The sequence below is a fragment of the Oncorhynchus mykiss genome, chromosome 20 (assembly GCF_013265735.2).
Source record: "Oncorhynchus mykiss isolate Arlee chromosome 20, USDA_OmykA_1.1, whole genome shotgun sequence".
Lineage (NCBI taxonomy): Eukaryota > Metazoa > Chordata > Actinopteri > Salmoniformes > Salmonidae > Oncorhynchus > Oncorhynchus mykiss.
Window position 1 is genome coordinate 2,259,689 of NC_048584.1, and position 16,654 is coordinate 2,276,342.

Here is a 16,654-nt window from a genome sequence, read left to right on the forward strand (position 1 = left end):
AGAGAACTCTTGAATGAGTAGGTGTGTCCAAACTTGATATAATAATATATTGGTATTGTATATAAATATAGAATTCATGGATTATGTTTAAAATGCTAATAAAAGTGTGGTCAATGTGTCCATTTTACCAAAAATACATTGTTCAAAAATGGCTGTTCATTTCCCTACACTAAGAAATGCTGGGTTAAAAACAACACATCGCTGGGTAAATGATGGACAGAACACACGTTATTTTATTTTTTCCCAGCCAGTTGGATCATTTAGTTGGGTTGTTGTCTTTGAAGACTGGAGGCGTGGCTTAGTAGGGGCTTTCAGCTAGTTCCTTATGGCCACCCGTGAGAGTAAAAATCATTCCGGGTTAATCTGTTCTGTTGAATTGTCATCAAATATGAATGGTTTAGCACTGACTTTTTTTTTTTTTACTTTAAGGACTTTTGTAACCAGATTATGAGTTACCAAAGGGCCTATGCATATTCTAATGGTGGGATAATTATTACTTTGTTATAATACTTAAATAATGCTGTTACATTTATATTAAAATATATTAAAATATGTAACGTTTAAAAATATTGATGGAAATTTGCAGTGTAGAAATATAACATGATGAACAGGAATGAGATTAAGGGGAGAGGACGGCGCCACCAATCGCCAGAGAGGTATGAGCTTTTTGCCGTCTGACCTGAACTTTTTGGTAAAAGCCCCAGGGCCACAGGAATCATTTGAAGCCAGTTTCAAGACCCCACAGTTGCAAGAACAGTCGTCTCCTCCTTAGGCAGCTGGTACGTTGCTGGTTCTGGATGCTGGAGAGTTCCGAGTTGTCTGGGGGACTGAAGAGCCAGGTCGGGCAAGACAAGACACTGTTACCCTTCCATCTTTCCCAGTCCTTCAGGCCTTCTCTGCCCTTTCCACTGGACCAGAAAGGCACTGCCAGCCGCTGTTAATTAAGCCACTGTTACTGTTGCTGCCTCCTGGTCCGTTCAAAGAAAAGAAAAGGATAGGAGAGAGAGAGTAGAGTAAAGGAAACAACCCTAGAACATCTCCACCATACAGCTTTTAGGAAACTCACACTTCTGTAAGTGTCATTGAAGCTACCTTGACGTGATAACTATGCATCAGAACAGATGGGTAGCTTAAAAGAACTAGCTGAATGCCACACCACAACTAAACCACACCTCCAGTCTTCTGGTCTGACCCGCTGGGTAATATCTCAATAACCCAGTACCAATAATCCAGCACCCAGCATCAAAAACCCAGCAGTTTTTAAAGAAAACAACCCAACTAAGTGATCAAACGCAGCAGTTCGGTCAACCAAACAACATAGCATTTTTTAGAGTGTATGAACACTGATCAGACCATTTTTCTAGCATGTTATATAGCCTAAAACAACTGGATTATTTTGCTATTCACTCTATCAATGGCAAGTTCGACTCTTTATACCGACTCAGATCTTTTTAACTTGTTCGGTCAAAATAATACATCTCTCTGTCACGCCTGCTCCCGCTCCTCCTCCCTGGTGCTTGAGGGCGCCAGGCTGCCCATCATTACGCACACCTGTCACTTTCGTTACGTGTATGTCGCTACAAGCTTGGCACACCTGTATTTGGGGAGTTTCTCCCATTCTTCTCCACAGATCCTCTGAAGCTCGGTCAGGTTGGATGGGGAGCGTTGCTGCATAGTTATTTTCAGGTCTCTCCAGAGATGTTCTTTTGGTTTCAAGTCCGGGCTCTATCTGGGCCACTCAAGGACATTCAGAGACTTGTCCCAAAACAACTCCTACGTTGTCTTGGCTGTGTGCTTAGGGTCGTTGTACTATTGGAAGGTGAACCTTCACCCCAGTCTGAGGTCCTGAGCGCTCTGGAGCAGGATTTCATCAAGGATCTCTCTGTACTTTGCTCCGTTCTTCTTTGCCTCGATCCTGACTAGTATCCCAGTCCTGAAAATAGCTGTGCAGCGATGCTCCCCATTCAACCTAACAGAGCTTGAGGGGATCTGCAGAGAAGAATGGGAGAAACTCCCCAAATTCATATGTGCCAAGCTTGTAGCATCATACCCAAGAAGACTCGAGGGTCTAACTGCTGCCAAAGGTGCTTCAACAAAGTACTGAGTAAAGGGTCTGAATACTGATGTAAATGTGATATTTCAGTGTTTTATTTTTAGTACATTTGCAACAATTCTAAAAAACTGTTTTTGCTTTGTCATTATAAGGTATGGTGTGTATATTGATGAGGGAAAAAAACGATTGAATCAATTTAAGAATAAGCCTGTAACGTAACAAAATTTGGAAAAAGTCAAGGGGTCTGAATACTTTCCGAATGCACTGTATACTTCCATACATGTTTTCAACTGGTCGTGTGAGGCCTTGTGGGCATCCTAGAGCAGAACAACCGACATGTACGTGTTCGTGAGAGTCTCGCCTGTGCACGGAGGGGGATTAGTGTGTAGCCCAAACTATTCGGACGCTACAGACAGAAATTGGCAGATCGGCTATCCTGACTTCAGACGGGTCGGAGAGCAAAACGGAGAACTCCATCTTGTTCATGAGAGTCTCATCTTTCCATAGAGGGGTCATAACAGTTTGTAGGCCAAACCGTTTTGGACACTACAGATAATTTTGTGCTGTTGCATGGTCTGACAGACACTTCTCTAGCTTGTCGCCATTCAACGCAGATGAGGAAGTGCGATGTAGGCAGATGCGCTGGATTGAGATGCATATCTCTTGCTTCATCTCACATATTTTTATGTGGATTTTTGTGTTATGCTAAATAGATTTCCGTGGAGGCGCAGACATCGACCTTAGGGGGTTAATATTATATAGTACATCAAGCATTACTGGCCGGGTGCCATACTAAAATGCGCTCGATGCTAAGAATGAAGACCAAATAATTTGACCTGTTGTACCACCTCGGCGAAAGCCTTCTATGACACCTGCGTGTAAATTCTACGCCTAGTAGGGAGCAGGTGTTTAATTTGGACTACATCCTGATACCTGTAGAAAATAATAGCAATCTATATTTTAAAAAGCATGTGAGTCTGGTGTTCATAATTTCCAAACTCAGCGGGCGTTTGGAGTTGCCTACGATGTGTTACAGATATCACGCTGCTTGCTTAGGTCACGCCGAGCCTCAAACCTGGGACCTCTGCCTTGCTAGTACACATGACCGACCTCTTTTACAACGTACCAACAGTTTGAGCTTTTGAAAAATCTAAAATTGGATAGCTCCATCGGCAACATTTCAAGCTAGCTGTGGAGTGAACTTTTGGTACGTTCTTAACTCTTTTACATATCCGCGAGTCCATAGCAAAATAATAATCTTGATTTAGGCTACATTATGGCTAAATGTTTCTGATCAGTGATAGATGAGCGGCCGACTAGATGAGCTACCACCTCCGCTTATTTGCCCATTCAGAGAAAAATGAGATTCAGTGAAACAAAATCACATTATCAGACAAGTCACAGGCTTTTGTTCAGGAATAGGCTACTACGTGAGTGAAGAAGTGATGTGCAGTTCGATAACGATTCATTCTTTTTTTAACTACTCTTTTTATTCTCGAGTTTCATGATTGTTTTTTCTGAGTGACTGCAATGAATTCTACAGCAGGATTAATACTAGCTCAGTGGCTCTGGAGACGTGCTCAGTTCATCATCATGCTGCAGCCCAGTGGCAGTCGGTGAGGGAGGAAATGTTACATTTTTTATGAGCATAGTCTTATTTCTATGACAGCATATTGGATGATTGTCGTTCATATTCCCATTCACCCAGCTCAATGTAATATAGATAGGTTTAGGCTACTCGATACTACACGATACTCACATTTTCCCTATACCCATCATGAGGTTGCTCCAACCTAGCCTATGAATGAAAGTTTACAATGTAGGTGCACAGGTAGAGAGAAAATAATTGAGTAATCAAGGTGACAGTGACACATTCAATACCGCTTTGCACAGTCTTACCTGCATCCAGCCGATCTAGGTTGTAATCATTAGTTGTAAACGAGAGTTTCTATTGGACAAATTCAGGTATGTTTATCCCTGTTTCATTCCATTTCATTCCGTTTAGGATTCGTTTTTTAAACATAATGAATACACACCTGATCACACGCAAACACAGTTCACTTTCATAGCAAGCACATAGAAACAGCATGATCACTTTGCCCGGTGTATAATTTTTCTAGTATCTACGCGTTCTCCCCCTTTCACTTTTTCCCTTCACGTGTGGACTTCAGCTGTCTGTGACCAGGTGAAAAAGCCTTTTCATATTATAACTGTTAAAAATAGTAGGCCAGGTTTATAAAACATTTTAGTGAATAATAGTTGCTTATGTTACATTTATTTTAGCATTATAGTTATACAGCACTGTTTAAGCTTAAACATGTGTTCCACATCTCCTGACAAAAGCTGTCCCACTTCTGAGAACTTGTGGCAACTAAAATGTCTGAGCTGGTAAATAGAATAGCTTGAGAAATACACAGTAGAACAGTAAGATAAACCGAAAGAAACAAGTCAGTATCGACACATCTTTGGAACAGATTCCAGGTCATGTATTGTCTGTCTAACAATAGTCTGCCCCTGGAGAGCCTCTTGACAGTCTTGACACAATAATGGACCTAGGAGGTTGAATAACCCTATTTCACTATTACATATCCTTGTAAACCGAACGCTGAATGCATGAAGGAAGTAAATACTAGTCAACCGATCGAGATTTAGCATGCAGCCAGCAGCATGCAGCCAGCAGAAAGCAGCCCCAGAAAGCAGCCAGCAGAAAGCAGCCCCAGAAAGCAGCCAGCAGAAAGCAGCCAGCAGCCAGCAGAAAGCAGCATGCAGCCAGCAGAAAGCAGCCAGCAGAAAGCAGCATGCAGCAGGCGGAAAGTAGCCAGCAGAAAGCAGCATGCAGCCAGCAGCATGCAGCCAGCAGAAAGCAGCCAGCAGAAAGCAGCATGCAGCCAGCAGAAAGCAGCATGCAGAAAGCGGCCAGCAGAAAGCAGCCAGCAGCATGCAGCCAGCAGACAGCAGCATGCAGACAGCAGAAAGCAGCCAGCAGAAAGCAGCCAGCAGAAAGCAGCCAGCAGAAAGCAGCATGCAGCCAGCAGAAAGCAGCCAGCAGAAAGCAGCCAGCAGAAAGCAGCATGCAGCCAGCAGAAAGCAGCCAGCAGCCAGCAGAAAGCAGCATGCAGTCCAGCAGAAAGCAGCCAGCAGAATGCAGCATGCAGCCAGCAGAAAGCAGCCAGTAGCATGCAGCCAGCAGAAAGCAGCCAGCAGCATGCAGCCAGCAGAAAATAGCATGCAGCCTGCAGAAAGCAGCCAGCAGAAAGCAGCCAGCAGATAGCAGCCAGCAGAAAGCAGCATGCAGCCAGCAGAAAGCAGCATGCAGCCAGCAGAAAGCAGCATGCAGCCAGCAGAAATCAGCTAGCAGAAAGCAGCCAGCAGATAGCAGCCAGCAGAAAGCAGCCAGCAGAAAGCAGCATGCAGCCTGCAGAAAGCAGCCACCAGAAAGCAGCCAGCAGAAAGCAGCCAGCAGATAGCAGCCAGAAGCATGCAGCCAGCAGAAAGCAGCCAGCAGATAGCAGCCAGCAGAAAGCAGCATGCAGCCAGCAGAAAGCAGCATGCAGCAAGCAGAAAGCAGCCAGCAGCATGCAGCCAGCAGAAAGCAACATGCAGCCAGCAGAAAGCAGCCAGCAGAAAGCAGCATGCAGCCAGCAGAAAGCAGCAAGCAGCCAGCAGAAAGCAGACAGCATATAGCAGCCAGCAGAAAGCAGCATGCAGCCAGCATAAAGTAGCATGCAGCCAGCAGAAAGCAGTCAGCAGAGAGCAGCCAGCGGATAGCAGCATGCATTCAGCAGAACGAAGCCAGCAGAAAGCAGCATGCAGCCAGCAGAAAGCAGCCAGCAGCCATCAGAAAGCAGCATGCAGCCAGCAGATAGCAGCCAGCAGAAAGCAGCCAGCAGCATGCAGCCAATAGAAAGCAGCCAGCAGCATGCAGGCAGCAGAAAGCAGCCAGCAGAAAGCAGCATGCAGCCAGCGGAAAGCAGCCAGCAGAAAGCAGCCAGCAGAAAGCAGCATGCAGCCAGCAGCATGCAGCCAGCAGAGAGCAGCCAGCAGATAGCAGCCAGAAGCATGCAGCCAGCAGATAGCAGCCAGCAGAAAGCAGCATGCAGCCAGCAGAAAGCAGCATGCAGCAAGCAGAAAGCAGCCAGCAGAAAGCAGCCAGCAGCCAGCAGAAAGCAGCATGCAGCCAGCAGAAAGCAGCAAGCAGCCAGCAGAAAGCAGACAGCAGATAGCAGCCAGCAGAAAGCAGCATGCAGCCAGCAGAAAGTAGCATGCAGCCAGCAGAAAGCAGTCAGCAGAGAGCAGCCAGCGGATAGCAGCATGCACCATGCATTCAGCAGAACGAAGCCAGCAGAAAGCAGCATGCAGCCAGCAGATAGCAGCCAGCAGAAAGCAGCCAGCAGCATGCAGCCAATAGAAAGCAGCCAGCAGCATGCAGGCAGCAGAAAGCAGCCAGCAGAAAGCAGCATGCAGCCAGCGGAAAGCAGCCAGCAGAAAGCAGCCAGCAGAAAGCAGCATGCAGCCAGCGGAAAGCAGCCAGCAGAAAGCAGCCAGCAGAAAGCAGCATGCAGCCAGCAGCATGCAGCCAGCAGAGAGCAGCCAGCAGATATCAGCCAGAAGCATGCAGCCAGCAGAAAGCAGCCAGCAGATAGCAGCCAGCAGAAAGCAGCATGCAGCCAGCAGAAAGCAGCATGCAGCCAGCAGAAAGCAGCCAGCAGAAAGCAGCCAGCAGAAAGCAGCATGCAGCCAGCAGAAAGCAGCAAGCAGCCAGCAGAAAGCAGACAGCAGATAGCAGCCAGCAGAAAGCAGCATGCAGCCAGCAGAAAGTAGCATGCAGCCAGCAGAAAGCAGTCAGCAGAGAGCAGCCAGCGGATAGCAGCATGCAGCATGCATTCAGCAGAACGAAGCCAGCAGAAAGCAGCATGCAGCCAGCAGAAAGCAGCCAGCAGCCATCAGAAAGCAGCATGCAGCCAGCAGATAGCAGCCAGCAGAAAGCAGCCAGCAGCATGCAGCCAATAGAAAGCAGCCAGCAGCATGCAGGCAGCAGAAAGCAGCCAGCAGAAAGCAGCATGCAGCCAGCGGAAAGCAGCCAGCAGAAAGCAGCCAGCAGAAAGCAGCATGCAGCCAGCAGCATGCAGCCAGCAGAAAGCAGCATGCAGCAAGCGGAAAGCAGCCAGCAGAAAGCAGCCAGCAGAAAGCAGCATGCAGCCAGCAGCATGCAGCCAGCAGAAAGCAGCCAGCAGAAAGCAGCCAGCAGATAGCAGCCAGAAGCATGCAGCCCGCAGAAAGCAGCCAGCAGATAGCAGCCAGCAGAATGCAGCCAGCAGAAAGCAGCATGCAGCAAGCAGAAAGCAGCCAGCAGCATGCAGCCAGCAGAAAGCAACATGCAGCCAGCAGAAAGCAGCATGCAGCCAGCAGAAAGCAGCCAGCAGAAAGCAGCATGCATCCAGCAGAAAGTAGCATGCAGCCAGCAGAAAGCAGTCAGCAGAGAGCAGCCAGCGGATAGCAGCATGCAGCATGCATTCAGCAGAACGAAGCCAGCAGAAAGCAGCATGCAGCCAGCAGAAAGCAGCCATCAGAAAGCAGCATGCAGCCAGCAGAAAGCAGCCAGCAGCATGCAGCCAATAGAAAGCAGCCAGCAGCATGCAGGCAGCAGAAAGCAGCCAGCAGAAAGCAGCATGCAGCCAGCGGAAAGCAGCCAGCAGAAAGCAGCCAGCAGAAAGCAGCATGCAGCCAGCAGAAAGCAGCATGCAGCCAGCAGAGAGCAGCATGCAGCCAGCAGAAAGCAGCATGCAGCAAGCGGAAAGCAGCCAGCAGAAAGCAGTATGCAGCCAGCAGCTTGCAGCCAGGAGAAAGCAGCATGCAGCCAGCAGAAAGCAGCCAGCAGAAAGCAGCATGCAGCCAGCAGCATGCAGCCAGCAGAAAGCAGAAAGCAGCCAGCAGAAAGCAGCCAGTAGAAAGCAGCCAGCAGAAAGCAGCATGCAGCCAGCGGAAAGCAGCCAGCAGAAAGCAGCAAGCAGCCAGCAGAAAGCAGCATGCAGCCAGCAGAAAGCAGCATGCAGCCAGCGGAAAGCAGCCAGCGGAAAGCAGCCAGCGGAAAGCAGCCAGCAGAAAGCAGCCAGCAGAAAGCAGCATCCAGCCAGCAGAAAGCAGCCAGCAGAAAGCAGCAAGCAGAAAGCAGCCAGCAGAAAGCAGCATGCAGCCAGCAGAAAGCAGCCAGCAGCCAGCAGCATGCAGCATGCAGCCAGCAGAAAGCAGCATGCAGCCTGCAGAAAGCAGCATGCAGCCTGCAGCATGCAGCCTGCAGAAAGCAGCCAGTAGAAAGCAGCATGCAGCCAGCAGAAAGCATCATTCAGCCAGCAGGAAGCAGCCAGCAGGAAGCAGCCAGCAGAAAGCAGCCAGCAGAAAGCAGCCAGCAGAAAGCAGCTTGCAGCCAGCAGAAAGCAGCATGCAGCAAGCAGAAAGCAGCCAGCAGCATGCAGCCAGCAGAACGCATTATGCAGCCAGCAGAAAGCAGCCAGCAGCCAGCAGTAAGCAGCCAGTCACATGCAGCCAGCAGAAAGCAGCCAGCAGCATGCAGCCAGCAGAAAGCAGCATGCAGCCAGCAGAAAGCAGCCAGCAGCATGCAGCCAGCAGAAAGCAGCCAGCAGAAAGCAGCCAGCAGAAAGCAGAATGCAGCCAGCAGAAAGCAGCATGCAGCCAACAGAAAGCAGCCAGCAGAAAGCAGCATGCAGCCAGCAGAAAGCAGCCAGTAGAAAGCAGCCAGCAGCATGCAGCCAAGCAGAAAGCAGCCAGCAGGAAGCAGCCAGCAGAAAGCAGCCAGCAGCATGCAGCCAGCTGAAAGCAGCCAGAAGCATGCAGCCAGCAGAAAGCAGCCAGCAGCATCCAGCCAGCAAAAAGCAGCCAGCAGAGAGCAGCAGAAAGCAGAAAGCAGCATGCAGCCAGCAGCATGCAGAAAGCAGCCAGCAGAACGCAGCGTGCAGAAAGCAGCATGCAGCCAGCAGAAAGCAGCCAGCAGAACGCAGCATGCAGCCAGCAGAAAGCAGCATGCAGCTAGCAGAAAGCAGCCAGCAGAAAGCAGCCAGAAGCATGCAGCCAGCAGAAAGCAGCCAGCAGCATCCAGCCAGCAGAAAGCAGCCAGCAGAGAGCAGCATGCAGCAGAAAGCAGCATGCAGCCAGCAGCATGCAGAAAGCAGCCAGCAGAACGCAGCGTGCAGAAAGCAGCATGCAGCCAGCAGAAAGCAGCCAGCAGAATGCAGCATGCAGCCAGCAGAAAGCAGCATGAAGCCAGCAGAAAGCAGCCAGCAGAAAGCAGCCAGCAGATAGCAGCCAGCTGAAAGCAGCCAGCAGAAAGCAGAATGCAGCCAGCAGAAAGCAGCATGCAGCCAGCAGAAAGCAGTTAGCAGAAAGCAGCATGCAGCCAGCAGAAAGCAGCCAGCAGAAAGCAGCCAGCAGCATGCAGCCAAGCAGAAAGCAGCCAGCAGGAAGCAGCCAGCAGAAAGCAGCCAGCAGCATGCAGAAAGCAGCCAGCTGAAAGCAGCCAGAAGCATGCAGCCAGCAGAAAGCAGTCAGCAGCATCCAGCCAGCAGAAAGCAGCCAGCAGAGAGCAGCATGCAGCAGAAAGCAGCATGCAGCCAGCAGCCAGCAGAAAGCAGCCCGCAGAAAGCAGCCAGCAGAACGCAGCATGCAGCCAGCAGAAAGCAGCCAGCAGAAAGCAGCATGCAGCCAGCAGAAAGCAGCCAGCCGCATGCAGCCAGCAGAAAGCAGCATGCAGCCAGCAGAAAGCAGCCAGCAGAAAGCAGCCAGTAGAAAGCAGCCAGCAGCATGCAGGCAGCAGAAAGCAGCCAGCAGAAAGCAGCATGCAGCCAGCGGAAAGCAGCCAGCAGAAAGCAGCCAGCAGAAAGCAGCATGCAGCCAGCAGAGAGCAGCATGCAGCCAGCAGAAAGCAGCATGCAGCAAGCGGAAAGCAGCCAGCAGAAAGCAGCATGCAGCCAGCAGCTTGCAGCTTGCAGCCAGGAGAAAGCAGCATGCAGCCAGCAGAAAGCAGCCAGCAGAAAGCAGCATGCAGCCAGCAGCATGCAGCCAGCAGAAAGCAGAAAGCAGCCAGCAGAAAGCAGCCAGTAGAAAGCAGCCAGCAGAAAGCAGCATGCAGCCAGCGGAAAGCAGCCAGCAGAAAGCAGCAAGCAGCCAGCAGAAAGCAGCATGCAGCCAGCAGAAAGCAGCATGCAGCCAGCGGAAAGCAGCCAGCGGAAAGCAGCCAGCAGAAAGCAGCCAGCAGAAAGCAGCATCCAGCCAGCAGAAAGCAGAAAGCAGCCAGCAGAAAGCAGCATGCAGCCAGCAGCATGCAGCCAGCAGAAAGCAGCCAGCAGAAAGCAGCATGCAGCCAGCAGCCAGCAGAAAGCAGCCAGCAGCATGCAGCATGCAGCCAGCAGAAAGCAGCATGCAGCCTGCAGAAAGCAGCCTGCAGAAAGCAGCCAGCAGAAAGCAGCATGCAGCCAGCAGAAAGCATCATTCAGCCAGCAGGAAGCAGCCAGCAGGAAGCAGCTAGCAGAAAGCAGCCAGCAGAAAGCAGACAGCAGAAAGCAGCCAGCAGAAAGCAGCTTGCAGCCAGCAGAAAGCAGCATGCAGCAAGCAGAAAGCAGCCAGCAGCATGCAGCCAGCAGAACGCATTATGCAGCCAGCAGAAAGCAGCCAGCAGCCAGCAGAAATCAGCCAGCAGAAATCAGCCAGCAGAAAGCAGCCAGTCACATGCAGCCAGCAGAAAGCAGCCAGCAGCATGCAGCCAGCAGAAAGCAGCATGCAGCCAGCAGAAAGCAGCTAGCAGCATGCAGCCAGCAGAAAGCAGCCAGCAGAAAGCAGCCAGCAGCATGCAGCCAGCAGAAAGCATTCAGCAGAAAGCAGAATGCAGCCAGCAGAAAGCAGCATGCAGCCAACAGAAAGCAGCCAGCAGAAAGCAGCATGCAGCCAGCAGAAAGCAGCCAGTAGAAAGCAGCCAGCAGCATGCAGCCAAGCAGAAAGCAGCCAGCAGGAAGCAGCCAGCAGAAAGCAGCCAGCAGCATGCAGCCAGCTGAAAGCAGCCAGAAGCATGCAGCCAGCAGAAAGCAGCCTGCAGCATCCAGCCAGCAAAAAGCAGCCAGCAGAGAGCAGCATGCAGCAGAAAGCAGCATGCAGCCAGCAGCATGCAGAAAGCAGCCAGCAGAACGCAGCGTGCAGAAAGCATCATGCATCCAGCAGAAAGCAGCCAGCAGAACGCAGCATGCAGCCAGCAGAAAGCAGCATGCAGCCAGCAGAAAGCAGCCAGCAGAAAGCAGCCAGAAGCATGCAGCCAGCAGAAAGCAGCCAGCAGCATCCAGCCAGCAGAAAGCAGCCAGCAGAGAGCAGCATGCAGCAGAAAGCAGCATGCAGCCAGCAGCATGCAGAAAGCAGCCAGCAGAACGCAGCGTGCAGAAAGCAGCATGCAGCCAGCAGAAAGCAGCCAGCAGAACGCAGCATGCAGCCAGCAGAAAGCAGCATGCAGCCAGCAGAAAGCAGCCAGCAGAAAGCAGCCAGCAGATAGCAGCCAGCAGAAAAAAGCCAGCAGAAAGCAGAATGCAGCCAGCAGAAAGCAGCATGCAGCCAGCAGAAAGCAGTTAGCAGAAAGCAGCATGCAGCCAGCAGAAAGCAGCCAGCAGAAAGCAGCCAGCAGCATGCAGCCAAGCAGAAAGCAGCCAGCAGGAAGCAGCCAGCAGAAAGCAGCCAGCAGCATGCAGAAAGCAGCCAGCTGAAAGCAGCCAGAAGCATGCAGCCAGCAGAAAGCAGTCAGCAGCATCCAGCCAGCAGAAAGCAGCCAGCAGAGAGCAGCATGCAGCAGAAAGCAGCATGCAGCCAGCAGCATGCAGAAGGCAGCCAGCAGAACGCAGCGTGCAGAAAGCAGCATGCAGCCAGCAGAAAGCAGCCCGCAGAAAGCAGCCAGCAGAACGCAGCATGCAGCCAGCAGAAAGCAGCCAGCAGAAAGTAGCATGCAGCCAGCAGAAAGCAGCCAGCCGCATGCAGCCAGCAGAAAGCAGCATGCAGCCAGCAGAAAGCAGCCAGCAGAAAGCAGCCAGTAGAAAGCAGCCAGCAGCATGCAGCCAAGCAGAAAGCAGCCAGCAGGAAGCAGCCAGCAGAAAGCAGCCAGCAGCATGCAGCCAGCAGAAAGCAGCCAGCTGAAAGCAGCCAGAAGCATGCAGCCAGCAGAAAGCAGCCAGCAGCATCCAGCCAGCAGAAAGCAGGCAGCAGAGAGCAGCATGCAGCCAGCAGAAAGCAGCCAGCAGAAAGCAGCATTCAGCCAGCAGAAAGCAGCATGCAGCCAGCAGAAAGCAGCATGCAGCCAGCAGACGGCAGCCAGCAGAAAGCAGCAAACAGCATGCAGAAAGCAGAAAGCAGCCAGCAGAAAGCAGCATGCAGCCAGCATCATGCAGCCAGCAGAAAGCAGCATGCAGCCAGCAGGACGCAGAAAGCAGCCAGCAGAACGCAGCCAGCAGAGAGCAGCCAGCAGAAAGCAGCATGCAGCCAGCAGAAAGCAGCCAGCAGAACGCAGCATGCAGAAAGCAGCATGCAGCCAGCAGAAAGCAGCCAGCAGAAAGCAGCCAGCCGCATGCAGCCAGCAGAAAGCAGCCAGCAGAAAGCAGCCAGTAGAAAGCAGCCAGCAGCATGCAGCCAAGCAGAAAGCAGCCAGCAGGAAGCAGCCATCAGAAAGCAGCCAGCAGCATGCAGCCAGCAGAAAGCAGCCAGCTGAAAGCAGCCAGAAGCATGCAGCCAGCAGCATCCAGCCAGCAGAAAGCAGGCAGCAGAAAGCAGCATGCAGAAAGCAGCATGCAGCCAGCAGAAAGCAGCATGCAGCCAGCAGAAAGCAGCCAGCAGAAAGCAGCCAGCAGCATGCAGCCAGCAGAAAGCAGCCAGCAGAAAGCAGCATTCAGCCAACAGAAAGCAGCATGCAGCCAGCAGAAAGCAGCCAGCAGCATGCAGCCAGCAGAAAGCAGCATGCAGCCAGCAGACGGCAGCCAGCAGAAAGCAGCAAGCAGCATGCAGAAAGCAGAAAGCAGCCAGCAGAAAGCAGCATGCAGCCAGCATCATGCAGCCAGCAGAAAGCAACATGCAGCCAGCAGGACGCAGAAAGCAGCCAGCAGAACGCAGCCAGCAGAGAGCAGCCAGCAGAAAGCAGCATGCAGCCAGCAGAAAGCAGCCAGCAGAAAGCAGCATGCAGCCAGCAGAAAGCAGCCAGCAGAAAGCAGCCAGCCGCATGCAGCCAGCAGAAAGCAGCCAGCAGCATGCAGCCAGCAGCATGCAGCCAGCAGAAAGCAGCATGCAGACAGCAGAAAGCAGCCAGCAGCATGCAGCCAGCAGAAAGCAGCATGCAGCCAGCAGACGGCAGCCAGCAGAAAGCAGCATGCAGAAAGCAGCCAGCAGAAAGCAGCGTGCAGCCAGCATCATGCAGCCAGCAGAAAGCAGCATGCAGCCAGCAGGATGCAGAAAGCAGCCAGCAGAACGCAGCCAGCAGAGAGCAGCCATTAGAAAGCAGCATGCAGCCAGCAGAAAGCAGCCAGCAGAAAGCAGCATGCAGCCAGCAGGAAGCAGCCAGCTGCATGCAGCCAGCAGAAAGCAGCATGCAGCCAGCAGAAAGCAGCCAGCAGAAAGCAGCCTGCAGCATGCAGCCAGCAGAAAGCAGCATGCAGCCAGCAGAAAGCAGCCAGCAGAAAGCAGCATTCAGCCAGCAGAAAGCAGCATGCAGCCAGCAGAAAGCAGCCAGCAGCATGCAGCCAGCAGAAAGCAGCATGCAGCCAGCAGACGGCAGCCAGCAGAAAGCAGCAAACAGCATGCAGAAAGCAGCCAGCAGAAAGCAGCATGCAGCCAGCATCATGCAGCATGCAGCCAGCAGGACGCAGAAAGCAGCCAGCAGAACGCAGCCAGCAGAGAGCAGCCAGCAGAAAGCAGCATGCAGCCAGCAGAAAGCAGCCAGCAGAAAGCAGCATGCAGAAAGCAGCATGCAGCCAGCAGAAAGCAGCCAGCAGAAAGCAGCCAGCCACATGCAGCCAGCAGAAAGCAGCATGCAGCCAGCAGAAAGCAGCCAGCAGAAAGCAGCCAGTAGAAAGCAGCCAGCAGCATGCAGCCAAGCAGAAAGCAGCCAGCAGGAAGCAGCCATCAGAAAGCAGCCAGCAGCATGCAGCCAGCAGAAAGCAGCCAGCTGAAAGCAGCCAGAAGCATGCAGCCAGCAGAAAGCAGCCAGCAGCATCCAGCCAGCAGAAAGCAGGCAGCAGAAAGCAGCATGCAGAAAGCAGCATGCAGCCAGCAGAAAGCAGCATGCAGAAAGCAGCATGCAGCCAGCAGAAAGCAGCCAGCAGAAAGCAGCCAGCAGCATGCAGCCAGCAGAAAGCAGCCAGCATTTATCAGGCGTGCTTGCTGAACTTTGGAAATTGTTCATACTTCGTCTTCTTCTTATTCTCCTTCCACTGCTACCTGTAGCGCCAAAACCATAAAAGCTACCAAAACCGAAACAACTTTAAAACACCAATACTGCCACTGATCAGGTTGATTGAATACAATTATTTGATACTACTTGTACTTTTCACACTACAACCATATTTGCATAAATCCTATGCATTTCAATGGCCATAGACATGAATGGTAAAAATTCTGGTCATAACTAGTCTTCAATCATTTTATATTTTACTGCAGTGGGTGTTAGAGGTTCACCTAGGGGTCATGATTGGGGCTCTAACAAATGTTTGATATATTAGAATAATTTATTATGCTTATGTTGTATTAATAGAAGGGGAGGGGTTATAAGACCCCGCCCTCCTTACATTTATAGGGTCCTAGACAACAGATTAACAATATATATACATTATGAGGTTTAATATTGTTCCACAGTCCTTTTCTAGGCTCTCTGCCTCTTATGAAGAAACTGTCTGAGAAATGCGTGACTGTGAAGACAGAACTCTGCAGGGGAGTGTAAGAGACAAGAGATTAGTCAGACATTCCACTATAAATCAACTTGGACATTTACTACTGAGATTTTAGATAACACTAAAATTATTGTTTATATAGTTGTGTAGGCATGGTGTTGGTCTCATGAGTAAAAGGTAATGATGTAGGCAGTGACATCACTAGGGCTGGACTTCGGGTTTAATAAAATAACATGGGACCTTTTCTTTGATACAGAACTTACTTGGAAACATGTGTAATGTTCCTGTTGTCAACTTGTGTCTGCAATTGCATCAATAAAGGCTTTGAATGATTTCATTAAAGATATTGTCATAATGCTAATTTCACCAATGAGCCAGTGATTGACAAGGAAACAAATCCCAACATGGGCTAAATCAGAGTCTTTCTTGGTAGTCTTAAACAACTTTACTTTGAAACAAAAGTATACACCTCACAGGCATGGTTATTGGCTAAATAAAAAGAAGACACTTGTAACATGTCAGTGTCACGCCCTGGTCTTAGTATTTTGTGTTTTCTTTATTATTTTGGTCAGGCCAGGGTGTGACATGGGTTTATTTATGTGGTGTGTTTTGTCTTTGGGTTTTCGTAGGTATTGGGATTGTGGCTTAGTGGGGTTCTCTAGCAAAGTCTATGGCTGTCTGGAGTGGTTCTCAATCAGAGGCAGGTGTTTATCGTTGTCTCTGATTGGGAACCATATTTAGGCAGCCATATTATTTGAGTGTTTGTGGGTGATTGTTCCTGTCTCTGTGTTAGTTTGCACCAGATAGGCTGTTTAGGTTTTCTCGTTACGTTTGTTGTTTTTGTACTGTTCGCGTTTCATCTTTATTAAACATGTATCAAGAATACCACGCTGCATTTTGGTCCGACTCTCCTTCACATAAAGAAAACCGTTAGTCAGATATAGTGTTGAAATGTTTTACATTTTTAGTTTGCATCCTAATATTAAACTTGATATACCTGACAGAACACTGAAATATAACAAAACTGTTTAACATAGAAACACCAGATTTTCTGCGTCTTCAAAAAAATAATGTTTATTAATTATGAAATTATGAAAAATATGATTAACATTCCACCCATGAAGCCCCTAGGTCATTTGACTGCATGAAAGGGCTTCACTGTAAACACCATTCAAACGTACAGACCGGTTTATAATGGTGTGCTTGTATAAAGCTTTTTGATACCATTGATACTTTTTTAACTAGAACCATTTCAAATGTTCATAAAAGCCCCATAGGCTTGAATGGGAAGTATTTGGATTCGCTAATTCTCTTGAACAGTTAAATCTACAAACACCAAACCAATGTTGGCATATTCAAATTGACTCAACTTAGATTCCTTGTCAAAAGATTGTGATGCTATTTGTACTTTTGAAATATAACAATTTTAAACTAGCATAAAAGCTCCATATACTTCTAAGGCAAAATGTGGATTCAACACTGCTCTTGATCCATTTCAGATACTAACACCAACCCAACGTTAACATGTGCAGACTAACTCAACTTACAATGTTTTTCAAACGATTTTTGATACGGTTGTACTTTTTGAACGATAGCCATATTAAATGTGTTTAAACCTCTATAGGCTTCAAAGCTACAAACACCAACCCAACGTTGAAATGTGGAGACTGATTAAACTAAAATTGAT

The 16,654-nt window shown here is 50.1% G+C and overlaps 1 protein-coding gene across 1 annotated transcript in view; it reads left to right on the top strand.

The window, feature by feature from the left end:
- Positions 1 to 16,654, top strand: part of gall (galanin-like) — a 73,582-nt gene that overhangs the window by 11,593 nt on the left and 45,335 nt on the right. The window lies entirely within an intron of this gene.